Raw genomic sequence first — 27,735 nt, 5'->3', positions numbered from 1 at the left:
CATGGCTGTTTAACCTATCCAGCAGGGGTTTGGAACTGCTTATTTGTGATACAGCCACATGCTCCTTTTGCTGTAAAGATTTACTGAGGTTATAGTTTGGGGTTTTTTTTTTAATGTTTTGCCTATTTATTTGTTTAGTGTGTGGCCTGAGGCCTTTCTTACAGGTGTGTGTCCGTAACATACCTGGGTGTTTCATAAGCAAAGGACTTTATAGACAATGTCAGGGAGGCTGCTGGTCAGTGACAGCTGCTCTGCAAGGTTCCCATGTGTGAATGAAAAGAGGCCTCAATACTGTTTAACGGAGGACAAAATCAGACATGAAGATACTAGAAGTATCCATTAACTACAAGCATCTGATTTAACACACATGAGATCGGAGTTCTTAGAGTACTTTATATATAACACTTCAGTAAGTTGAATGCGCAAGTCCCACTGGCTACACCAAAACTGTGACAGGGTGTGTCTGCAAAATTGATCACAGGCAACTGGAACTAGAATTACATGGAAAACATGGGGCAGGAGTAAAAGTAGCATACATTTTAGTGCGGTATTCTTCAGGTGTCTTAACTGTGACATATTCCTATCTCTTCCTGCAAGTGTCTCTTTGCTGACTATTTTCCATTTCCAGGAACGAATGAAACACAAATGAAATGGAGAATAGCTTTTTGTGCTGTACAACTCTGCCACCAGAGCTGCTCTATTTAAGCAAGGGTTTTGTGGAAAAATTGGCACATGATCATATAATTGGTGTGATAACACATACAGAAAAAAGGGTGCATGGTTCTGGCATTTGATAATCTCTGAGTACATAGTTTGGCAAAACTTCCTGTTGTCTTTGGGAGATGCTATTCTGCATTTGTCACGTAGTGTCATACTGGCATCTACCCATATCATCTGCACTCTTGTAACTTTAGATCTCTCGCAAAAACCTGAATTTGTTATGGTGCATGTTCTCCACATATACTGCAAAAGGTCTTTGGCAGTGGGTTCCGCAGACAGTTGGAGTCGGGCATGGCATGGGGCTGCTCCAGGCTTTGCAATGATAGCTTTTGTCAGAAGGACAACTGTGATCCTTTATACCCTGTCTTCTCCAGCCTGTCCTTCTCATAGTCCTCCTTCTCTGCCCTCATTCCATGCTGCTTCTCTTCACCTACATAGTTTTCTTCCTTATTTAAACCCTTCAGGCTCCCTATTCCAGTCCTTGGCCAATCAGTACTAGTTCCCACCTTCCTGACTCCTCACTTCTCTGGCCTTTTTCACAGTGACCGATTCTACACTCCCTCTTTGCCCACTTCCTAATAGCTACTGCTCTTGGATGCCATCTCCTTTCTTTAGACATTTTGCACAATTCTCATTCCTCCCTCCCCTTCCATCAGTTCTTAGTCCTAGTACGTCAGACTAGCTCTCGTAGGTATCCTAGCATCTCATCATGCCTAAACTCAGCTCTGCCCTCTGGTTTGCAGGTCCACTGTTTCTTCATCTACTGCAGTTACCTTACTGAATCTGTTCCTTACTCATCTTTAATTTCCCTCCTTGATTCATACTCGTACACTACTTGTCAGGGTGGTTCGTGTCTGTTTCCGTCCCTGCTCCAGTTTTCAGACTGACTCTGTCCCCAAACAAGGTTCTTTTGCAAAACTGCAGTCATTCTTGCCTTACTCTTGACCTCTCTCTAGCTGATACAAGAAACTGTATTACCTAACTCCAGTTTGTATGTCTGTAATTTGAGGACTTTGATTAGGAGCACCTTGCAAGTTAAAAATTTGTTTTGCCATTGAGTTGTACTGTTACATGGTGTCAGCGAGCCAGAAAGTATCACAGTCTCTGACTGTGACCAGTGAAGAACTGTTGATGCAAGTGGCTCTGCACACCAAAAGAATATTATTGAACAGTAAGTTGACAGAAGTCAAGGAGAACGGGCTCTCACAAATTTTCCCACTGAAAGGTTTTGAAGAAGGTTGTAGCATTTCCCCAGGTGCAGGAGAGAGATGGCAGTGATAGTGCTACCACTTGAAATCTTAGACAGTTGCAGAAAATAGAGGTTGAAAATAATGTATAGTACTAAACATTGAGCAGCCCCATTCATAATATATTTGATCATCTCTCTTTTCGCAACTTCTGCCCATCATTGTGATTTTATTTATTTTTTTAATAGCAAAGGCCATATATGATGCATCTTGCAGAGGAGGCTTTTGATTAGCACAAGTGAGGATTAAGTGCCTGACTTTCCTATGTGGTACAAGCACTTGATTGCTGATCACATCTTTGCAAAACTTTTCCCTGCATATTCAAATATATCGGTATAGAGCAAAGCAATCCAGCTCCTGTGTAGAACTCTAGTTGTTAAAATAATACAAATATGCTTTTACCTGTAGTTTGTAATACTTGTCTTCAGTTTTAATAAATGAGAAGTAATCAGTTTAAAAGCAGTGTTGTAAAAAAAGAGCAATCGAATGTACCAGCAGTTCTGATGTGATGTCTTTGTAATAATAATTTCTTTAAGAGAGTGAGTTGATTGCAATGGGTTTTGACTTAAGCTAGATAGGAATTAGGGATATTGCACTTCTACAAATAAAACCAAATGCAAGAGGTCTCTTGAGAGCTGGAGAACTTACAAAGTATTAGTGACTTAATCATCTCAGCAGCTGGTATGCTAAAAGGAAATTTTTTTTCAAATTACTTTTCCAGGATTGTGTTCTTAAACATTTAAATGTAGACACACACATGAGGAACAAGGTACGTGTAAATAATCCCAGTCACTTTAGTAAGTGATACATGTGTACGTGTGCTCAGGAAAAATGTGTGTCAGAACTGGACTTCAAAATGCTGTCTTGTAGTGCAAACAACAGGAGTGAGGATTAAGTTCCTGCTGAGGGCCAAGGGGGGGTTTCCAACGTTTTTTGATAGGCCTTCCATTGATGTGTGCCGTAGCCATATTTCCATGTCCAGCACCATCCCTCTTGCTTTCCCCACGCAGAGTTTCTGTCCTGGACATTGTCACTGCACCATCATGGCCACCGTCCTTGTACCACAGAGAGACTGGGCTCTGGGGGTCTGCACTGGTCACCCAGAGGAATGGCTGCCAGGGGAGCAGGACACTGGCATGGCAAGAAGGGCCATGGTTTATTCCGGATATTGTTGCAGGCACCTGCAAAAGGGAAGTGTCTGTAACAAGACGATCAGAAAGAAGTGTCTGAATAAGGCTTTTAAGAATTATTTTAATTTGGGATTAACATTTTTGATGGGTCTGAGCTGCAGTTATCTCTCTGGATTATACAGTATGCCATGTTTATCTGAATTGTTTTTCTTTAAATATAAACCTTCTTAACAACAAAGAATGTTTTAAACTTCTAGTGAATATAAGCCATTGTTGCATTTTGGAAGGGAAGTAATGATGAGGCACTTGAGCTGTGCTTTAGTTGGAGAGGTCTTCTAAACATTCACTGCTAGTGTTGGCTGTACATGTTCGCTAAGTGTTTTGGGGAGGTAGATCTTTTTCAGGAGACCTTTCAACATGCAGAAGTGAGCAGCAAGGATCACTGTTTCTGAATTTGAAATTTCTTCTGGTGAAATCTACACGATAAAAGAAACTTGTAGTAGTATGAAATGTAATGGTTAGGGTTTGGGGGTTTTTTAACCTAGAGTCATTTCTCGACTTCAGTGTTCTATTAAACTACACGAGCTCTGTTTTGTTCCTCTTTGGGAAGAGCTGTACTTCTGTTACTAGTAGAGATCACAGTGTACTTAGCCTACAAACTCTGAGAAGAAAGGAAAACAGATTACAGTATTTAAAGCAGTGCAAGTATGAAAAAGAAACTGAGAGTCTGGAAATATTTTACATTTGTATACCACCTCCTTTCCCAGCTTCCACAAGGTTACAATAATGCATTACAGACTCGCAGTATTCTCATAAACTGTGTATTACTACCTCCGTTTTATTGATGTGATGAGGAGACGAGAAGCCGAGATACAGAAATACTTGCGCTTTCTCAATTCATGCAGTAAGCAAATAGTATCCCCTGTTTTTGAATCCTAATTGTGTTTGAAGCAAAAAGGCCTTTTTTTCTCTCATAAAATAATGGCAAAAAATGGAAGGGATCTCTGGCAGTCGTAAAGTTCATCCCCATTAAGAGTTCCACTCTGTTGAGGTCAGTCTTGAAATATGTTTAACTTGTTCTCTAATGACAAATATACCACAACCTCTCTAGGCAATGTTTCAACATCTCACTGTGCTCATCATTAAAAAAGTTTGCTGCAATTTAAATCTATTACTTTGTGTTCACGACGGGCAGGGAGAACAAATTATTCTTTTTCTTTGAAAACTCCTCCTCAGTCTTCCCGCCCGGAGATTAAACAATTGCTGTTTCTTTGATCTTTCACTGTAGGTTGTGTTTTCTGACCCTCTGATCATTCTTATTGCTCTCTGCTGCTCTCTCCAGTTATCGGCATCATTCTTGAAACATGGTGCCAAAAACAAGGTGCCGCACCTATGGCTGATGCCTTAACAGTAGTGAATAAAGCAGAATGATTACTTCACCCATCTCACAGAGCAATCTTCTGTTACACACGGAATATGGTGTTTGCCTTTTCCCCCCAGATTGACACTGCTGATTCATATTGCTCGTCCTGCTTTGGAGGTCTGTTTTTCTGCAGCAAGGCTGCCCTTCCACCCGGGCCTCAGCCTGCTCTCCATGCCCACCTTGCATCTGTCACACGTGTGAGCAGGGGCTCTCCCCGCCTTATTTTTCCGTTGTGCCTCCTCATCAGTGGAGAGCACTCAAAGGACGTTTGGTTTGCCGTTTTAGAACTGGGCTATCTCGCCCTTATAGACTTGATATATCGAGATAACAGACAAGTAAAACTGAGAGGCCATCCTAGCCATTATTACTGCAGACACCACCATAACGTAATTACTGTTATAAATTCTTCAAATGTAAGTTGTCCATCTTGCCTACACTGTGTTGACTGGAAGATCACTCCAGGGCCTCAGCCACCGGAGGGTGGTTCAAACATTTCTCTGAAGTCCGGGGTGGCTGTATTTGCTTGTTCTCAGGGCAGAAGGTCCTCTGTGGCGTCAGTACCTGTGCGAAGTGCAGCCCTGTCCTCTCTCTCTGTCTGTCGCTGGGTCCTGAAGCTGGGACGCTTCGGTTTCCTTCCCCGTGATGTGCACTGCGGCTGCCAGGGTCACCGCTGGCGGCATCGCACCTTTGGCAGTTGCAGGCAAAGAAAGCTTTGCAGGCCGCTGTTTTGAGTCCTGTGAGCCTCTTGGAGGCTGAAGCTGCGGGAGACTTGAGGTGGTGATTGTCCAGATCTGGTACTCGAGCTCCCAGGCCCAGTCCTGCCCCGCAGAGAAAACAGAGTCTGTGGCAAAGAATTTTCCAGACGTCACCGGTGCGCCACCTCCTGCCCTGGGGATCGTGTCTTTAAGGCTCCAGCCCACACTTCACCAGCCTGACCGCGGCTCATTGGCAGAGCGCCCGTGGGGACCAGACGGAGGAAAGAGGTCACTGCTGAGCCAAACGACTAGCGTGAATGGTATTGCTTCAGGTTCTCCATCAATCTCCTACCAGTCTTGTAGAATCAGAGAATGATTTGGGTTGGAAGGGACCTTAAAGATCATCTGGTTCCAACCCCCCTGCCATGGGCAGGGACATCTTCCACCAGACCAGGTTGCTCAGAGCTCCATCCAACCTGGACTTGAACACTTCCAGGGAGGGAGCAGCCACAGCTTCTCTGGGCAACCTGTTCTGGTGACCCACCATCCTCATTGTAAAGAATTTCTTCCTTTCTTCTATTCTAACTCTACCCTCTTTCAGCTTGAAGCCATTCCCCCTTGTCCTGTCACTCCATGCCCTTCTAAAAAGTCCTTCTCCAGCTTTCCTGTAGGCCCCTCCAGGTACTTAAAGGCTGCTATAAGGTCTCCCCGCAGCCTCCTCTTCTCCAGGCTGAACAACCCAAACTCTCTCAGCCTTTCCTCATAGGAGAGGTGCTCCAGCCCTCGGATCATTTTTGTCGCTCTCCTCTGGACCCGCTCCAACAGGTCCATGTCTTTCCTGTGCTGAGGGCTCCAGAGCTGGATGCAGGACTCCAGGTGGGGTCTCACCAGAGCAGAGCAGAGGGGTAGAATCACCTCCCTTTGACCTGCTGGCCCCTGCTGGTCAGACCATCGGTTTTGGAAAAGGGAGCTGTTAGAGGGGTTATGGCTACATCTGTGTTAGCAAGTAGTGTGATGTAGTGGGAGTGGAGCCGTACCGTGAATCTAGCTGGTGCAGAGGACCATGCTATATGCATTTCAGGCTGCTTTGCTTTGTACTGTCTCTAGTCTGGAGCAGTGGACTGCATGTCTGTTAATGGCTGGAACACATCTTCCAGTTTACCTTCATTTGAAAGTATTCCAGCTTCAAACTGCTCCATGGTATGAACCAGCCAGGATGAGACAATCAGGAGAAACCTCTCCAGAAGCACACTCCTCATACAAACTGAAATGGTAACGCAGATGCATTCTGTGCATGTTTTTTTGTTAGTATATCTTCATCCGGTCCTACAACCCTTACTCACTTTTAGTACCATTTATGTAATTCACCTGTTCCATGAAGTTCAGAGGGACTGATGGCCCAATCCTTGCTACTCACCTGTGATCAGCTGTCATAGAACAAGAGCTTTTGAAGAACAGCATGTGTCTTTGTGGATTTCAGAAGGGCGGGTAACTGCAGCTCTTTCCAAATCTGAGATCAAGACCAGGTAGTGGTTATTTTAAGTGAAAAGAGTAAGATTTTCAGAGGACTCCATGTAAAATATACCACATCCTTATTTTTTTCTTTATTCCCTCAGTGTCAGCTTGAAAAAAAAAAAAGCGGAAAGTAAGAAAGGTGTATGCCTGCCTTTAAAAGTTCATAGAATCTATCGCTATTGCTCTTGGTGAGCAGCATTATAACAGTACCTACAGAATTCACCTCAATTAAAGAGTATCTGTACAATTTCCATTCAAAATTTGGAAATTTTAATGATTACCCAGGTTGAGCATATCTGATCCCTGCTGCAAGTATAAACACAATGACTGTTCACATTTTTAATGTGTTTCCTTCTCATTGTAACGTAGACATACTCAAATAAAAGTAACTTCAAACATGGGATCTGTTTTCATATCTAAAGAGCATTTGCATTCTGTGCTGGGGTGAAGATTAAGTTATTCTACAGCATTTGGATTCAACAGGGGATACTTACAGCTGATGTTGAATTTTTGTGTTTGAAACTAGAACTGGCCAGTGGAATTACCACTAAATCACAGAAAGGAGAGATGGAAAAGCCCAGTTAGATCATCTAGCCTTTGTCCTTCCTGGTGTAGGATTATTGTGTACCAGATACTTCAGTGATTTTTCCAGTGTAGTTTTAAAAGTCTCCAGGGATATGCCTCGTGTCTCTTCTTTCAGGCAAATATTCCATAACCTTCTGCACTTCACCGTTAGCAATCTTTTCCTGAGATTTGACCTAAATTTCTCCTTTCTTAAGTACATTCCGTTTGCTGAAGATTTATTACCTTGGACCATTCTAAGTAATTCCAGTCACTCTTTGATATTGACATCTCTAACAAGCTGTGTTCTTTCTTAATGCTTTGTCCCTTAATCAGGACAGCTATCCGTGCTTAGCTTGTGTCTTTACAGTCTTACACCACTTCTGCTTCGGCCTGTAGGCTAATAAGGATTTTTACTATATTCGTTGCACTTCCATCTTATGTTCATTTTCTTGAGAGTGACTTTTATGAGAGTGACTTTTTCATGATTAACATGCCCGAAATGGCAGTTTTTCTCTGAAGGAAAATTGTAAAAATGCTGTCATTGGGCACTATGGTTATTATCTTTCAAAGATGTACAGACAGAAATAAAAGATTATCTCTAATTACCAGGCCCGCAAATTTAGCCAGGAACTGTCTCCCACACCACACTAATACAGTCTGATTTCAGGGCAAGTTAGTAACTGCTCACGATGCAAAATGAGCATTAAAATTTTTTAAAAAAATCTTTCCTACTCTGCTCTGCCAAAACTGCAATAGTGGTTTTACTTTGCTAAGAGCAAAACCTAACAGAGGAAAATAGTTAGCCAAGACCAAATTTTCAGTGGGTGTATGGTTAACAGTTCTCTAGAATTTGAAGGTAACAAAGAAAATCAAGCAGAATTCCTTGTCATGATCACCACTGCCACATTGTCTCCAGAAATGACCTGGGGGAAGGGAATGCGGGGATATTGGAGATGAGGGGTGTTTTGAAGATTGCAAACTTTTGATTTTAAAACTCTGTCAGCTTTTATAAACTTTTAACTGTCAGCTTTTTGGGGGAAAGGGTAGGAGGCCTCAAACCTGCAACTGCATTTCTCTTTCATGAAGGTTGGATTTCGTGATCAAATCGCATTTGTTGAAATAAGATACTTGTTATTTTTCTGAAGTCTGACAACACTGTTGACGATTTTTCCTAGACTGTCTGGAAAGACTTGCTGGTACATGTATAAATCTTGATAGAAATTTACCTTTTGTTCCTTTGCTAAAAAATGAGAAATTCCCTGGTTTGTATCACACTTCAAACAAATAAGATTAAAGGATTTTGTTGCTTTCACCAAGTGCTTAAAAGATAGTTGGCTGACTGATAGGTTGCTGACTGGTCGGAGTTTTGCCGCTTGTCTTTACTCAGGGCTGGGCTCGTGTTTCACACACACAAAACAGGAGAAGTTTTTGACTGGAACCAAGTTGGTATACTTGTAAACATCAAATAACTTAGTTGCTATCAAGTAATCCCAGTGATTACTGAGCAGGCAGAGGAACACGGGGAATATGCAAGTAAAGCAGATAAACAGAGTCCTCGCTGAAATGGCTAGATGATGAATTTGCAACTTTATATTGATAGCAAAGTGGAAGTGGGCTGTATTTTTATGTGTCAAGACTGAGGTGAAGACCTTTTGTGTTTTAGGCTTGTGTTTGTAGACCTTTTCCTACACCACGGTTTGTCCTACATAAATTATCTAAACATCTGATGGAAGGATGTAAAGATGGAGCCAGGCTCTTGTCAGTAGTATCCAGTGACAGGACAAGAGGCAATGGGCTCAAACTGAAATAAAAGAAATTGCATTTACACATAAAAACCCTTTTCGCTGTAAGGGTGACTGAGCACTGGCACAGGTTGCCCGGAGGGGTTGTGGAGCCTCCATCCTTGGAGATATTCAAAACCCAACTGAACACACCTCTGCTCTGAGCCGCCGGCTTAGAGCAAGGGGCTTGGAGTGGATAATCTCCAGAGGTATCTCCCAACCTCAACGATTCTGAGCTTCTGTGATTTGACTGGAAAAGTACCGATCTGGCACCAGCAGAGTGGTAACTACATGACAATGTCCTCTGAGTGTGCACTCTTATTTGTTAGTGCTTTATAATGGCACGAGAGCCTAAACATTTTTTTTTCGTATATTAAGCTTGTTCATAGTTAGGAGCCTAAAACTTTTCCTTTAGCAAATCCTATAGCTAAGTCACTGGGAGCTGCAAACTGCCCAAAATGAAAAGGTCAGCTGAGCTTGCTCGTGTTCAAGTCAAGATTAGAACTTAATTCGAGGTGTGTGAGCCCATCCTTGAAGGTGGAAAAATGGAAATTAGGATTAGTCTTAAAAAAGACTAATAAGGAATTACATTTCAGAGGTTATCAGAAATTGTAAAGGCAGAACAAAGAAGCAGGCACTCCAGCTGCATATGTTTATGCCTATATGGCCTCTCCTGCTACTTCACCGCTTTGCTTACTCATCACCGACACCAGGTCATGAGTGCAAAATGCTACCAAAGTGGCATTATTTCTGTGTGCACTTTTCCCTGTGCTACCTGTGCGACTTTCATAAATTACAACCACCTTTACAGCAGTCAGAACTGTGGTCTTGTGTCGGGCAGAGCTCATCTTCCTCCAGTTCTCTTCCAAGTATGTTTCTTTTTGTACACCTTTGTGTAGCTCAAGCACTTGGGTTTGTAGTCTTTCTTTTCCGGTTGCTGTGGAATGTGCATTGCCGTTCCTACCCCTGTGGCTCTACTGTGGTGTGCATGTCTCATGCCTCCATTCTTCTTTCCTCTCCCAGTTGCCTTAGCTTCAAGTGAGACTTACGCAGCCTGTTCCAGGCTCCGAGATACCACTCCAGGTGGTCTGATTGCCACTTTGAAATTGTGCAAAGTGGAATACGTGTAACAGAGAGAAGCATTCAAAGGAGCGAAGTTGATTTACCAGTCACCAGGATCTTTGAGAACATTTTTTCCTTGTACATACTCCAACAGCAAAGATGGTTTAATGTTTACCACTTTCCTCTCCATCCAGCTGCTCATTGCTCATTCGTCCCTCTCTTTACCACAGTTTATGACCCCTTGCTTCCCTCTTTTGCCAGTGTTAATGGGGTAGGCTGGAATGGGATCAGTGAAATGAATCAGGCTAAACAGCGGGCAAGGCAAAGAGCAGAGGGCAATTTCTTAAGCCTATGTTAGTGCCAAAGCCAATACAATGCAAAACTATAGCCTGAGAGGTGAGGAGGGTGCAATGTCCCCCCGGTGGTGCAGTAGGAAGCAGAGAAAGGCCAATGTGTGTGCCGTGCAGGCAATGCTAGTGCAAAAGAAATGTACAGCGTGAAAACTGGAGTGTTTGAGGCGTGCTTATACCCGTGGGGAATGTGCAAACAGTGAACCTGAAAGGATTCCCATACAGCTATGTATTATAGCACAAAAAAAACCTAATGACTTTGGAACACCGATTTCATTTGCTGTTCTGACTGTGCTCCTCCACCAAGGAAGGAAGGAAGGAAGGAAAAAGAAGATATAAACAAGAACCCTATTATCGAATTTTTGTATTTCCAGAGTGTAAAATCCATTCTGAGAAAATGTGCTGTGCTCCTAAATCACCTGAGCGTTTCTGATACTTTCATTTGCTGTTACTAGTGGTTGCACACGGATGCAGCCAACACTGATGCTTTACCCAATAGCCCTGACTGTGTATGCCATGGGTTTGTGGGGCACTTTGTATTTTCCTCCTATTGCAAAAACTTGTTTGTGAAGCCTCATTAGAGCTCCCTCCGGTACCCTTGTGAAGCTCAGCACCCTGTAAGAGAAAACCCAGAGTGATTTTGCCTGGCATAGGATTCTTTTACATGAGCTCTATCTACCTGCCTATACAGGTTGAGTCTATAGTTCCGTGTATAATACACTTTTACTACCTGAATGCTATGATTCTGTAATCCTAACACAATGTCAGGGTAAGAATGAAAGTTTTGTTGTCCCCAGCTCCATCACACATTTTTCTGTTGTTTTGAGCAAAATGTTCAATGCATCTGGTGTTGCTTTCTTTAGGTATAAATATGATGCGAAGAGATAGAGTTCATCAGTGTGTAGGTGTTCTGTGATCTTAGTGCTATGTAAATGAAAAATATTGTTTGGCAATATTTGCACCATCCATGTATACCTGATGTCCCCGAGCCTCAAGCCCTTGAAGGTACCGTTTAGGTTTACCATGAACTTTGGTGGCTGGCAGCAAGGGTTCTGTGTTTTAAAAGATGAGATCCTGCGCTGCTGAAATACCCTGTCCTTTCGGTATCTCTGCTGTAACAGGGAAGCCCAAGGGAGGATTGTTGCTCTCTCTTAACTTTTGCTACGAGAGCATGGGGGCCTCCTTGGGGTGTCCACACGGCAAAGCCCGGGGGTTCCTGCCTGGGCAGGAAGGTGCTGCTTGCCCTGCTCTCCGCAGCCCTTGGCAGCTGGGGTGGTTGTGCACCAGGCTGTAGAGGAACTTGCTGGCTGCGGGGAGCGTGCAGTGCTTGGCTGCAGATCCGCTGCTTTTAAGGATACAGTGGAGGTGGAGAGAGTAGAAACAGTGGCAAGGAGAAAAGGGGAGGGTGAAAGCCTGATTATCCCCCACTTGAACTAGCTGCCTTGTTCAATCATTACATATTTCTGAAAGTCCCTTGATAGATGCATATCCTAAATGAAGTCAGATGAGGAAAAGGCCATATTCAGATGCCAGGAACTCTTGCCACAAAGGACTAAAACTTGAGTAACAAAAAAACCTCTAAAACTATCTGGAAAACTATTTATTATTTATTTTACTACTCTCTACCAAAAAAAAGAATTGGACTGATTTACGTCTCTTGGAAAGAAAAATTACATTGAGCTGACATATTGCAATGACTATTTTTGGTCTTACCATTTAAAATTATAGAGTTATAAATAGAGCACTCCAAAATGCAGCTATTTTGATTCTCACTGGGGTTCACACAAACATTTTCTTTGGTTTCAATCATTGGATTCAGCCTTCCACTCAATGCTGATTCTGCTTTGAATGCAGAGGATTCCTTATTTTTTATTTTTAAACAAATCAACTTGAAGTTGAAGAGCTTTTGCTGACTCCTGACCTTAAGCTACATATTGTTCTAACATCACCTAATAATTGTCTCAAGCTCGCCAAAAGAATTGCAAACATTTCTGTGAAGGTGGCTATAGTCCTGGTTTTGCAATGAAATGAGGCAAGTTTTGTCTGGCACTGGACGTTGTAACAAAAGCTGTGGTTATAAATCTCAGGAAAAGAACATTTGCAATGGAAGTGGCCAGTGAATCCTAAATAGCAACAGAATGTGTTGCTATGAAATGTGTATACCTACAGGGGAAAAAAAATGATCCCACTCTTGATAGAAAAGCAGCAGCTTACTCAGAGCTATTCTCCGATGTCAGAGTCAGTCATCAACTCCGTGGTCTGCGGTTGCATCCTTCTAAATTTTGGCCCCTCCAGGCAACTGTGATTTATGTCTTTAGCAGATGAAGCAGCCAAGGTGCACAGTAGAGAAAAGCCGTATCGGTGGGCAAGATTATATCTGGGGCTACAGCAGAACTGTGACTTGGGTGTGGGGTTTTTTTTTTCCTTTTACTCTGTTTCTCAGATGTAGACACTTCTTGGGGCCATCCAGATGAGTTATCTTATGTCATGAAGTGTCTAATTAATTCCAGTGTTGCCTAATCACGTCAGCAGTTCTTTCAAACAATATCTGTGCTTCATACCTCATGCTTTAGTGCTGTGTGTGGATACTGCATGTAGCTAGGCAGCTACAGCTGACTTGAGTCTTGAGGACAACTCAAGGTTGTTATGGTTGCTTTAGTGCCAATAGAGGATATTAAAGCTAGGATGCTTTGGGCAAGCTCCTCAGATACACGTTCCTGTTTAAAAGATGAGGTTTCTTCATTCAACAGTATCTAACACCATGAAAGAGTACCAGAATCCATAGTATGAATTAGAGCATGCCTCAGTGGCAATCATAGCTTTTGGGTAGCTTTTATTTTTTACATCACATATTGGTGGAGTTCACAGTCCTGAGGGATATGGGAAAGGCGAGGAGTATCGTCAGGACCCTAAATTTTAGGAAAGTCAACTTCCAGCTTTTCAAGGTGTCAGTCAGTAGGACCCCCTGGGAAATGGTCCTCAGGGACAGGGGCACAGAATAGAGCTGGCAGGTCTTTAAGGACACTTTCCTTAGAGCGCAGGAGCTCTCAGCCCCCAGGTGTAAGAAGTCAGGCAAGGAAGGGAAGAAACCAGCATGGCTGAGTCAAGACCTGCTGGTCAAATTAAAGGGCAAGATGGAACTGCACAGGCAGTGGATGCAGGGACAGGCATGTTGGGAAGAGTATAGGAACGCTGCCCGGTTGTGTAGGGATGAGGTCAGGAGGGCTAAGGTGCAGCTGGAGCTGAACTTGGCAAGGGATGCTAAGAATAACAAGAAGGGCTTCTACAGGTATGTCAACCAGAAAAGGAAGGTTAAAGAAAGCGTACCCCCCTGATGAACAAGAATGGCAACCTCATATCAATGGATGAGGAGAAGGCTGAGGTACTCAACAACTTTTTTGCCTCAGTCTTCACTGACAGCCTCTCTCCTTACGCCCCCTCAGCTGATGGACTGCAAGATGGGGACCAGAGGGGTACAGCCCCTCCCACTGTGATGGAAGACCAGGTTTGTGACCACCTGAGGAACCTGAACATACATAAGTCTATGGGACCTGATGAGATGAATCCCAGAGTCCTGAGGGAATTGGCTAATGTCATTGCCAAGCCACTCTCCATGATATTTGAAAGGTCATAGCAGTCAGGTGAAGTCCCTGGTGGCTGGAGGAAGGGAAATGTTGTGCCCATTTTTAAAAAGGGTAGGAAGGAGGACCCTGGGAACTATGGACCTGTCAGCCTCACCTCTGTGCCTGGGAAGATCATGGAGTAGATCCTCCTAGAAGCTATGCTAAGGCACATGGAGGACAGGGAGGTGATTCGAGACAGCCAGCATGGCTTCACCAAGGGCAAGTCCCGCCTGACCAACCTAGTGGCTTTCTAGGATGGCATGACTAGGTCAGTGGACAAGGGAAGAGATATGGATGTGATCTATCTGGATTTCTGTAAAGCCTTCGACACAGTCACCCACAACATCCTTCTCTCTAAATTGGAGAAATATGGATTTGATGGGTGGACTGTTCGGTGGCTAAGGAATTGGTTGGAAGGTCACAGCCAGAGGGTAGTGGTCAATGGCTCAATGTCCAAATAGACGTCAGTGACAAGTGGTGTCCCTCAGGGGTCCGTACTGGGACTGGTGCTGTTTAACAGCTTCATCAATGACTTAGCGAGATCGAGTGCACCCTCAGCCAGTTTGCAGACGACACCAGCTGAGTGGTGCAGGTGACACACCAGAAGGACGGGATGCCATCCAGAGGGACCTGGACAAACTCAAGAAGTGGGCCTGTGAGAACCTCATGATGTTCAACAAGGCCAAGTGCAAGGTCCTGCATCTGGTATCAATACAGGCTGGGGGATGATGTGATTGAGAGCAGTCTTGCTGAGAAGTACTTGGGGGTACTGGTGGATGAAAAGCTTGACATGAGTCACCAATGTGTGCTCGCAGTCCAGAAGGCCAACCGTATCCTGGGCTGCATCAAGAGAAGTGTGGCCAGCAGGTCAAGGGAGGGGATTCTGCCCCTTTACTCCGCTCTCATGAGACCCCACCTGGAGTCCTGCGTCCAGCTCTGGAGCCCCCAGCACAAGAAGGTCATGGAGCTGTTGGAGCGAATCCAGAGGAGAGCGACAAAGATGATGCGAGGGCTGGAGCACCTATCCTACGAGGACAGGCTAAGAGAGTTGGGGCTGATCAGCCTGGAAAAGAGAAGGCTCTGGGGAGACCTTGCAGCAGCCTTCCAGTACCTGGAGGGGGGCCTATGGGAAAGCTGGGGAAAATATTTTCAGCAGGGCTTGTTCTGACAGGACAAGGAGCAATGGCTTTAACCTAAGGGAGGGTAGATTTAGACTAGATAGAAGGAAGACATTTTTTACAATGAGGGTGGTGAAACACTAGAACAGGTTGCCCAGAGAGGCAGTGGAGGCCCCATCCCGCCAAACATTCAAGGCCAGGTCGGACGGGGCTCTGAGCAACCTGGTCTGGTGAAAGATGTCCCTACTCACTGCAGGGGGATTGGGCTAGATGACTTCTATAGGTCCCTTCCAACGCAAAGCATTCTAGGATTCTATGATTCCCGAATTTGCTTACAAATTCTCAGTCATCTTTTCCCCAAGCAGAATTAGGAGGATAAAGATAAGAGCTTTCATTTTCTTTAAAATTTCTTGTCAGTTTTTAAAGAGCTTGAAATCTTAACACAAGTAATGATTACTGTTGAATGAAGACTATTTCTCTGAAGGCTGAAAATCTAGTGACTTGACTAAAACCAATGACTGTGGTGTAGTTACGACCCTGAGCTGGCGACCCTTCAACAACAAAGCTAAGGTGCTGCCTCTGTGGAAGTACCTGTGTCTACACAGGCTTCCTAGAGAGGTGGTCGATGCCCCGTGCCTGCCAGTGTTTAAGAGGCATTCAGACAATGCCTTTATTAACATGCTTTAACTTTTGGTCAGCCCTGAAGTGAGCAGGCAGTTGGACTAGATGATAGTTGTAGGTCCCTTCCAACTAAAATGTTCTACTCTATGAAACAAACTCAGTCGATCCAGTTTCCCCTTAATGATTGCCTTAAACTGTTCTTTTCAATGGCTACAAAAGAGCCCGCTGCTGGAAGAAGTTATGACGCTAACTATTGTGAACTTCTCTGTAAAGATTTGCACAGCAAACAGTGACCAACCTTTAAAGCACACTTGTCCAGACCAAGAACTTACCGCTGTTCCCATTGATCATGCATGAGGTTTCTCTGGAAACCAGGCTGTAGAGGGAGAAGGCTGATATCAATATGAAGACAAGATTTGGTCAAGACCTAGGAAGTCAGGAGTACTCGGACAGCTCCCAGTTTCTATGTAGCCAGGTTACCTGTGCACATGGGAGAGAGAGAGGAGATCTGTAGCTCATAAATCTTTATTTACTTTGGTGAATTAATAGCCTGACTGTTGGAGATAAAGAACTGTATGTTCACGCCAGAACAACAAAGCTTATTTTATGGCAGGAGCGTAAGTATGACTTCATGTACTTATCTCAGGCATGTAGTCTTATTGACAGTTTGACCCAGAGACATCACCTGTGGTTGGGTTTTTTGCCATGAGAAAATTATTATATTTAATAACATTTACCAAACAGTAAAAATGCAAAGGTACATATTTATTAGCTGATACATTGCAAGAAATTAACTCAAAACTGACATTATTTTTGGGTTATGAAAGCTCAGAAAAATATCTGACACTACAATGCCTCTTTGGCACCCAAGAGCTTAAAAAGAAGATGAATGTTTTTCCCAACTTGAAAAAAAAAAAAAAAAATGCTTATGTGCTGAAACTTTTCTGCTAGAACACATTCTTAAGACCAGCTTTTAAACCTGTAATAATAGGGGGTTACTGTAAATGGATGCAGTGACAGTTTTTTAAATATAAGAATAGTATGGGTGCTGACACATGTTGATAGTGTCTGGAGACAAGGTTTTGTTTGTTTGCATTAGGCATAAATGTAATAATTTGAAGATACAAGATAAATTCCGCTCTTAATGGTGAGAGAAAGTAATTCTGAAGAAGTGGTCTGAATTTATTTTATGTAATACTTTTTTAATAACAATGTCTATTAAAGACATCTGCTGAAAGTCTGTAATGCTGATTTAGGAGGGAGAAAAAATAACAAAGTTCTCTAGCAGTCCTGTCTTCCATTTAATATTATGGACTGTTAAAAGAGGGTTTATGTGTGCAACATTATTAACTGAAATTCTGCTCAAATTGAAATCAGGCCCACAAAACTTGCTTTTCTTCAGTACATGCTAGGTTTTTAAAGTATTTAAAGCTATACAAGTGAATGAATACATTTTAATGTTCTTTAGGATTTTTAAAGGCAACTAGGCCAGGCAGAGAAATATTTCTAAACACCTAGACTCTCGCAGTATGTGGCCTCTCTAGCAATGTTGAAGTGCAACAGAAAGTTATCAACTCCCTATACTAAGTCATTACTGCAACTAGAGAAAGAAAATTCACTTCCAAAGTGACTGAATTACAATTTGTAATTAAACACCCAATATTTTATACTGGCTTTGTCAGGCCTGAAAGATACGTATTTAGTTATGAGAGAGATTGGGGGCAGAGGGAGGTGGGAACAGAATCCTGAAGATCATGGTCTGGGAGAAAGCTTCCTGGCAGGAATTAAGTACTGAGTTTAAATTAATCGCATTGTTGCCTAACTATGGTTGATGTTGTTGTAATTTTTTGAAAACTTATATTAGAAAGATTAAAGTAATAAAACACATTGTATTTTTATCACTCGAATTTGGAGAGGCCTCATGTTTTCCATGCCTGTAGCCTTGATGACTCTCTTGGCAGCTCTGTCAGTGATAAAAGGAATAACTCACCACTGTCAGGGAATTTGGCTGTTTCATCACTGACAGGAGGGGCCAGCATAACTCCATAGTGATTGCTGTCTAAATGACTTACGCAGTTTTCTCATATACTTTTTGATTGAAGAGTGATAACTCAGGCAATGCGTTATTTGGCATCAGCCTCTGAGACAATCTGTTTTCTTTTTATAAATCCTACGGCACCTTTCAGCCACCCATTTTTAAATAAGACTACAGTGGATTAGGTTCTAATGTGCCTGGTGGATTTAGCCAAAGCATGGTTAAATTAGATTTTGCTGTCATTCTCTTGCTTTATTTATTTTTTGTTGTTAAATGATAGTTCTTGAAGTAGTATTGAGAAAATGAGAGATGGGCTAAGAGTCTGTCTTTACGTTACAACATAGGAGTATGACAGGGCATTTCACTCCTGGTGGTAGTGGCACTGTCTCTTCCCAAAAGCAGAACTTAGAGAGGAAAAAATACACTAACACCAGCCTAACTCTATAGTCTTGTCAGAAGACACATTCAAGAAGGGGGAAACGAATAATTTAAAAATTTAGAATAATTTAAAAATTTAGAATAATTTAAAAATCTCTATGACTGAAAAATTTTCTACAGCAAATCACATCTCAGAATATCTTTATTAGAGATTCAAATACAGACTGCCTGTGCAAGGTAGAAAGTTGTTGTACATTAAAGTTAGTACACAACAGGCTGAATTATTTGGTGAATCTGACAGGATTTTGAGCAAGGTTTTGGATGGAAACAAAAGCAGTTTCCTTGCTGAGTAACAAAGATGGTTAGATTTGCTAGAGTTTTATGTGCTGGTTCCCCACATAGCACGGTGACTGCGGAGTGCTAAATATAATCTGAAGAGCTGCAGAGGTGATGGGTGCTTTAGACATCCCCTTTGTAAATGTCTGCTGTACACATGCTGTTACTGCTTTTATTGAACCAGTTAAATCTTACAGAAATAGTTGCAGCTAATATTTATGTTAAACCAATCAGCCTCATGTGTTTCTGTATCCTTTTCTCACATTGGCTCTTATTTTTTAGACAAAGCAGTGAGTGAAAGGTCTAGGTGAGTTTTACAGTATTTAACTACAGTAATGCACAGGGCTCCAGTCAGAATCCATATCCTTCGGTGGCAGATGTTGTGTAAACAGATATAAGGACGTCGTTCCTTCTTGAAAGTGTGTATAATATAAGAACCATCTGCATCAGGCATGTGTCTTGATTTGGGTCACAAGAGAAAAGGTACCATCTTTGTTCAGTTCCATTTAAACTTTGAAATGACAGCGCATCATTGTATGGTTACTTTCAAAGGATTCTAGCCATGCAAAGTTTGGTGTTTGTCATAGAAGAAAAAAAGAAATTATACGTAAGGTGAAAAAGTTAATGACAGAGCAGTTGTATGTATAGCCCAGGTCCAAAGACCATCCACTGCCCTCACTGAGGTAGTTCGGTGATTGTCACCTGCGTTCATTTCATATGGGAGGCTCGGGTCTGGATCTAAGAGTTAGTCACACAACGCAAGCGAGAGGAGGATTGTGACAGATGAGGGGTTGCTGTTCTTCACTTCTCTCTCACTCTTATTTTCATACTTTTCTAACTTTTTTCTCTTTCATGTGTGTTTATAGGTTTTGATTTGCATTTGTTTATTGTTCAGGAAGTGCTTCTTCATGGAAAAGAGGAACTCGTGGTCTTCCTCACTGTCTAGAAACAGACTGTTAGCTTTTTGATTCTAAGCAGCACCCCGGAATTCATGGTGACAGGTGAAGCGCTGCTGGCCTTCGCGAAGCGCGGGGCATGTTTGAGACACAAAGCTGCCCGCTGTGCTCGAGTGGGCAGTACTGAGAGCACCTCCTGGGGATAAGCAGACACACTGCGTTTTGAGGAGTAGAGTTCAGGAGTAGTCCACATTGGTGTGCAGCCATCCTACTCACAGTACCGTCATTGAGGCCATGATGACCGCTACATTGTGCTTACAGTAGATTCTGCCTTCTGTCCCATTTTTAATTCTGTCCATGTCAGGGTTGAATGAAGGTCCAAGCTTTCAGGGCTGAATTTGCTCTCTGTGATCCTGACGTTCAGATTTATTGATGTTTGGGGTTTTTTTTAATCTGACAAAACCTCATTTTCATTTTCTAATTCATATTCACTCTTTCTCCACAGCAAAATCTGCCAATCATGGCAAATTACATGAATGATTCTGTGGAGGCTAAACCAAGATTGCTGAACTCATTTTCATGCATGGCTAGAGAATTGAACTTCATGCTCCAGAAGTGAAAGGTTAGTGATTTTAGATAATTTTAAAATGATTGTACAGGAGTTGATACAGCTACTGTCAGTCTACCCTAATCCTCTTCTTTGTTGACTCTGCCCTTGCAGAGGCACTGCTTTCTGCCAGTGATTAAGGAGAGACATTGCTTTCAGCGATGCTGATTCAGCAGAGCTAAGAATCAGTAAATTAGCAATGACTGTAAGGGAATTTTAAATATTTGTAGAGTACCAAACTTCTGTTGTTACTGTGTCTTGGAGATGAAATTCCAATCAAGTTACTGCACCAGGCAATGTGGGAGAGGTGGCAGTCCTCTTTCCAAGTCACAAGGCAGAAAAATGGGGAAACTGTGTATCCAGTTTTTGGCTTCTCAGTGTCACTGCTATAAAATTATATTGAAGAACCATGTACAAATAAAGAAGTCTATAGAGCTAGAATACATTCTAATGGACTGTTCATTTAATTAGCAAAATGACGTGGAGAGTTGAAAAATAATGAACAGTGCCAGTTCAGCATCTTTGCTATTTATGGAATGATCCTCTATACTCTTCAAGTCTCTTCTTGGTTTTTTTCCTATCTGCACCAAGTTAGATGCTTTCATAAATACAGTATTCAACTTGATTAATTTTCATGGATTATCAGGTGCCCTTATGCACATAAAGGTACCTAATCCATACAGCAACCAAATGGTGTGACACTGACATAGAAATTGAAGAAGCAGCATGCTACTGAATACCAAAGAAACCCCACCAAAGAAAGCCTTTTTTTTTTTCTTTTTTTGTTTTTTAGCTGGTAACCTGCATAGCTACATTTGGGACAAAACTAGTAAAATGGAGTTAAAGGGAGTAACTTCTGGGCATACCAGCTTGAGATGATATGTGACACAGAGCTTGACTTAGTATTACTAAATGAAACTACATCTAGTGTGTGAGAGTACTGGAAGGGCTGATAAATATTGCCCACTGGCTACTGCACAATTCAGCTTTTTCTTCTCTGTGGAAGTCAAGTCTGTGACCCTGCTTTAACAGATAATTAACAATGTCTGATAGTGGTCAATTCAGAGAAAAAAGCCTCAAGCTTCTGGTGCCGTACTAGCTGAGGCAGCATGTGTTTCCTTGTCCAGAAAGGAAGTGTAGATTCAAAAATGCCTCCACCAAACGTGTAACGAAAAGGTACTACCTTCCTATATTCTATCATTTGCAGGTCTTGACAAGACAAATTGGTTGGCTAGTAAAGCAAGTAACTCTGCCCCCAAAATGAAACGTGGTCAATGTACTGATCTAGAACTTAAAATACCAATATGCAAGTTACTGTGAAAAAAATGGTAGAGACCCTAGATCAGTATAGACCAATATGCAAAATTATTGTGCTGACAGGTTATTTCACTGTAGGACATGCAAAAACAAGACACTTTTTTACTGAGTACTGGATGAGTACCATAGATTAATAGAAGAAATGGGAGTCAGAAAGGTGAAGTGGAAAAGGAATGACTGTACATCTCATAGGACAATAATTAGGCAAAAAAAATCTATACACGTAGGTTTCGATGCTACACCATGGAAAAGTAAAAAATGCTGTTCCTTATTTCCTATTTTATGGGATATTGCTTATAGACTGTGTACTTATGCGAAGCTGGTGCTTTGGTATTCTTGGTCTGTAGTGCTAGATATCTCTAGAATATGTACCACGTCAATCACGGGAACATCCATGAGCTCAAAGCCCCAACAACATGGGCTTTGTGTCTGTACTGTCTTGTCCAATCAGAATGCCTTGTTGAGCTGTGAAATGCAAAACAAGCTTAAGAAACTAAGAAGTTCCCTTAAAATGTCTATTCCATGAAAATCATGCTATGTTGTATTCTTACAACACAAATATTTGTTATATGCAGACAGAAGAGGGAATGAAAAGAAGAATGTAAATACCTTGTCTGGGCACGTTTACCACATAAAATCAACTACAATTATAATAGCATGATTTGAAAGCAACGCCCTCGATAGTTTGCAAAGTTAGTGGTTCCTAGTAAATAAGGAGATGCCAATAATGGTAGCAGAATGAAATGAAGAATCATAGGAAATGTCTTTTGTCACTTCACTGTTCTGTGGCTCATGATTGCTGTGCAAAGAGGGATAATGATGCTTAGAAAGGTTTGAGGGCTACATGCAATAAATGCGAATTGTTATCAGTGTATATTTCAGGCAAACTCAGAAATCAGATCAGATCCAAATGAACCCTTACCCATGTCTGGTCATACCTGCAGGGAATCAGAAGTCCATTCGTAGTTCCTTCCCAATTTACCAGCCACATCTGCCCTATATTGCAATTTGCACAATTATATATAGTGAATACATATATATGCACACACACAAGTATATGTACCCATATATGCATATATATCTTGCTGAACGTTAAGACTGCTCTTTACGAATGACTGTAACACTCTTGGATTCAATATCTTTGGGGAGCAATAGAGGCCAAAATGCCCACCCGTTGTATTCATTTCAACATGGGGAACTATGTGAAAATGAGAAAGTTTACCAAGAATAAGCAAAGAGTGGCAGTCAAGACAATTAAATCCATAAAGGGGGCATGGTGACTACAGAATGACACCAAACAGGAAGCACAGTGCCAATCCACACCGCTTACTGGACGTGCCTGAGAAAGTAAAAAGAAGCGGTCGTGTCCAAACAGCGAAGAGAGGCTATTGGAAAGAAGCAGGTGTCCTTCCAAAATCTAAAGACACATCCAAATGAAAAAAACTAAAAATGTCATTAAACACTGACAGATACACCATTAAAATTATTATTAGGCAGACCAAACATGAGCCTGAGACCTAACTAGCGAAGAGAATAAAAAATAGTTCAATATCTTTCTTCCAATGCATCAGGAAGCAAAAAAAACATGGTTAGTGAGTCTGAATCTGACAAGGGTATAAAATGAACTCTCAGGGAGGACAAAGTCACTGGAGAGGAGCTGAACCGTTTGCATCCTTTTTCACTGTGGAAGAAATCAGGGAAATTGTCCTTCCAGAGCCCTTCTGGGGCATTCAGGGAACTCGGCAGAGAATGTCTCTGAAATTGAAGTGTCTGGAAGAGGTAACGGTACAAAAGGCAGATGAATACAGATGAATGTCCAGAATCTGAAGGATTCACCCAAGAATTCTAAGATAACTCAGGGATGAAATAACTACTAATAGCAGCATGTAGCCTGTCTCTTCAATATTGCTCAGTACATGAAAATCAGAAGGTGTCACATGCGATGTCAGTCATTAAGAAAGGTTCCAAGGATATCCAGCAAACTAAAATTTGACATCTGTTCCAGGTGAATGAGTAGATATTGCAATAAGAGAGAGAATTAGTATCTACCTGAATAAATATTATCTAATCAGTGAGAGTTAACAAAGCTCTTGGACTTCTTTGAAGGGGTCAGTGATATGTAGATGAGGATTGTCTGACTGATACAGTCAACTTGATTTCCAAAAGACTTTTGACAGAACTTTTTATCAAAGTGTTTTAGGAAAACCAAGCAACACAAGAACATTGCTGGCATAAGAAGGAAGGTGCTGGAATGGATGAGAGTATGATTTAAAAGATGTGACAGAGGGTAGGCCTCCACTGGATGGAAGTGAATGGCCAGTTCTTACACAGGACAGAGATGACTAATGAAATTCCATGTGGTGTCTATCTTGGGACCTGTACCATTCAAGATGTTCTTAAATGACCTGGAGAAGGGAAGCGATCAGTGAGGTGACAAAGCTTTGCTGATGATAGGAGGTTATGCAAGGTAGTAAGGACAAGGGAGACTGCATAGCTTGCAGAAAGATCACAATTCAGTGTACATAATTGTAAGTGATACATTTGGGGAAGAATAATCCTATCTTCACATCTTGGATCATTTCTAAGCTGGCCCAAAGGTCTTCAGGAGCAAGACCTTTGGGTTATGGTAGACAGTTCCATGAGAGTATCACTTAGTAGTAGTTGAAGAAAAAAAAAAGATAAAGAAGCAAACAGAAAACAAAACACAAAGGATCATCATGCTTATTGTTCAAGTCCATATGGTACTGTAAAAACCCAAGGTTTACACACTTGAATACCACATGCAGTTCTTGTCCATTTATCTTGGATGGGACATACTAGAACTGAAATTATTCAGAGATGACATGGGTGATCAGAGGTGGTATACTGTGACTTCCGTTACAACATGCAAGGAACTCCATCCATTGAACAGCCAACAATCTTCATTTGGAAAAAAACATGACATGGGGGGAATGTAAGAAGAGGTCTGCAGAACTGAGAGGTCTGGAGAGAAGTGGAATAGGGTCGGCTTCTCACTGTCTCTTCTAATACAAACATGAGGGATATCGGAAGAAGTTAGTAAGAGCTTCGTTCAGAACGACCTATTCTTCAGACAACCTATGTGGACCTGTGGTACTCCTCCTTGAAGACTTTCTCTGTCAAGGAGTTTATACAGATGCAAGGAGAGACTGGAAAAAGCCTTGGAAGAGATGCTGTAGAGTATACTGACTAGAGAAATCACATAACCCGACTTGAAAATGTTTGAAGGCTGGGAGGCAGTATGTGCTTAGCCTGTTCTTGTTTTTCCTGAGTGTCCACTCCCACTGTTATGGCAGGAGATAGAGCGCTGTGCTAGATGGACCTGTGGTCTGAACCAACATGTTAAGTTCATATGTAACCTTTTCGCTATACACCAAAGTCAGAATTAAATAAATTAAGTTATTGACAGCTTAAATACAACTTTCAAGCTCCCTAAATAATTGTAATGTTATGAAAAGTTAGGACCAGGAGGAACCTTAAGAATTCACCTAATCCATCCTTCTGTTCCATGGCAAAATCAATTACATTTGTGTCCTTACTGACAAATTCGTCTAACCTGTTCTTAAAGCTTTCATTGATGGAGACTCAGCAGCCTTCAGAAGTAATCTATTTAAAGTCTCACTATTCATACTATGAGAAGGATTTTTTTTTTTCCTGTCTAACTGGAATCTAATCAGCTGTTGTTTGCTGTAAACCATTAGTTAACTGCAAGCCTGAGCTAAGATGGGAGGCGTCCTAGACTTCTGACGAATGTTGTCCAGTAACTTTAGCGACTCTGGAAATAGCCTGAACATGGGTTTGGTTTTTAATGCAGCTGGTAGTTACTGGGTCTTGTATTTTGGTTAATACGACCAAGCATGAACTGGGATCTTTTCTGTATCCTTTTAGGGATTCTCATCTTATTTTAATGTCTTGTCTCTTTAGCATTTTCTGGTTTCAGGTAAACTTCCCCTGAGCAGTACTTTCTAAAGCCAGCGTGTTTTGACTTTGCTTCAGCAAAGGCTTTGTGAAAGGCGTGTCTACAGAAAAGTGGGACAAAAAGGTTTCTTTCAAAATATTACTGAAAGACAGCATGTAATATTTTCTTTCTTTCCTGTAGGCTCTAATTTCTGGTTTAGCCTGTAATTTACTGAACTATATGTGTTTTAGATGAAATGTTTGAGCTGTTTTAAGTGATGCTACTCAGTTCACTTAAAGTCTGCTTCTTGCAGGTGATCACCAATTGTGTTCCCCGTTTTCCAGATACCTGACTTGAGAAAGGGGTTCTGCCTAGCAGAAATGCTAAGCACACACATACTCAACTGAAGTTGATGTTTGCTGCTCTTTAAAGCACAGTGTACTTGAAGTTGATTGTCTTTCAGAAAAAATCAGCTCAAATGAGGCATTTTAGCCAAACCTTTTCAGCCTAATTTCTTTGTTTCAGTTTCCAGTCCCTAACACGAGTGAGAACACTGTCCTCTCGCTTGCAATGATTTGTGAAAATCAGTTTATTTGCACATGTGAAACACTCAGGAGCAGTAGTGGTGGCTATTCTGAGGAGACAGATGTCTGTGAACAGGGTTTGAATTAGTAAATAGGCATGAGGTGATACATGGAACAAAAAGGGAAAAAATGCGTTAAATAGCCGCTCACTGGTGAGCACTGACAATTCTGTGTACAGAATGAAGAAAACATCCTGTGGAAAAAATAGTGTGTAAGTGTGTATTTGAAGACTTCATCATACCGTGCATTGCGCAAGGAAGCCAAAGAAAGATTGCACGAGCCCTTTGATTTTGGTGGTTTTAAACTCATTGACTGCAAGACTGCAACCTCAGTGATGTACTTTTAGTATAGGTTCTCAAATGTGTGCTATATACCTGCGGATTTGTGGATTGTAAACTGCAGCAGTTTCAATGAAACAATGGTGGCGCCAGTCAGCACACTGGCACAGGGGGGAAAAACACAGTATTTCTCTGTTTTGAAGACTGAACTTACATGTGTCTTGCAAGAAATCACCATTGTGGGAAATGGCTCTTTATTTCTGTTTCCCTGTAATTTAAGAACTTACAAAAACGTTCTTGTTTGAATATTAAACTTGATTGGTTATGCCAAGGATCGCAGAACAACCATCAGTCTCCCATATGAAGGAGGATGAATGACAGTTTTCAATAGGTTCAGGCTCTCTTCTGGCTCAGAGAATTCAAAGTGATCACATTCGCTCCGAAATTCTTATAAATGGCTGACATCTAAACAGCAATTGCCTTGGAGAGAAAAAAAAATAAAATAAAAATCTCCAAGCTTCTTCCTCATCACCAAATGTTTTGATTTTTTGTTTGTAGCCCTGTTGATTCAAGCTCAATGGAAATGGGGCAGTCTTTCCTGAGAAGCCATGGGCTACTCAGTGTAAGAATGGCCAAAGAAATTTAAGTTCCTTCACGTCTATTTCTAGTGTAAGCTGCAAGGAACCCCCAGAAGCATCTCTCTGGGATTTTTCCTACTGTCCATTCTTCTTACTCTCTCTCTTCCACCTCCACACCCCGGCTCCTCCATGCCAACCCCATTATTCTCTTGAGATCAGTGTGACAGATCAAAGGCTTAGATGGGGCCTGTGTCCAAGCAACGATTTTCCTTTCCCCACTTCAAGCTCTCTGCTAGCCCTCTCCACGGATATCTCCCACAGCTGTTAGCTCCAGAACCAGACTTTCAAAATAACAGAAATACATACTGTGGTATATCTTAATGCTGCTTCCTAAACTGGGATGTATTTCAGTAACATTAATCTGACAGGATACTGCGTGGGCAACAATGCCAATTCGTGGCATTCACTTTTTTTTTTTTAAATGTTCTTGTTGTGACCTGTCATCAGGACAGAAGGGAAGGAGTACACATTTTGCTTCCCTTCCCGATATTTTTCCAGCCCTGATTCAGCAGAGTACTTAGGTATGTGTGCGTCTCAATCCATGTGCCTGTCCTGCTGTAATACCTCATGGAACTGGAGCCTTCAGTGTTATTCACAACTCGGAAGATTTTGTAGAAACTCTGACTTGAATTCCCCATGTTCTGCAACTTGAAATGTATGGGCTGGGAAGTGTGTGGTGCTGAGGGTGATTTGGTTTTGTGTGTATTTACACGTAGTGATGACTCCATTTCCTGCAATGCCTTAAAGCTCCGACTTTTGCAACTGTCACTTGCTTTCTGATTTTCTTCATTGCTTCCCCTTCCTACCTTCATCTTTTTGTTCTTCTGTTCCTTTGCAGCCTTGATGACTTTTTCCTTAACTATTTAGATCAACGTCGTTTGCTCCAGACTCGGTTCATTCC

General features: G+C 41.9%; 1 long non-coding RNA gene across 3 annotated transcripts in view; it reads right to left on the bottom strand.

Moving 5' to 3' along the window:
* Positions 1-3,615: 3,615 nt before the first annotated feature.
* Positions 3,616-27,735, bottom strand: part of LOC142361414 (uncharacterized) — a 28,236-nt gene continuing 4,116 nt past the window's right edge. The window contains exons 2-4 of one of the 3 annotated variants that reach the window (XR_012764010.1): positions 16,182-16,329; positions 6,633-6,837; positions 3,616-5,510 (exon numbers count right to left, since the gene is read on the bottom strand). This is a non-coding gene — a long non-coding RNA (uncharacterized LOC142361414). The remainder of the gene's footprint in view (positions 5,511-6,632; positions 6,838-16,181; positions 16,330-27,735) is intronic. The other 2 variants (XR_012764011.1, XR_012764012.1) reach the window with 2 other exon arrangements.

The sequence above is a fragment of the Opisthocomus hoazin genome, chromosome 5 (assembly GCF_030867145.1).
Source record: "Opisthocomus hoazin isolate bOpiHoa1 chromosome 5, bOpiHoa1.hap1, whole genome shotgun sequence".
NCBI classification, from domain to species: Eukaryota; Metazoa; Chordata; class Aves; order Opisthocomiformes; family Opisthocomidae; genus Opisthocomus; species Opisthocomus hoazin.
This window is presented reverse-complemented; position numbering and strand designations above follow the sequence as displayed.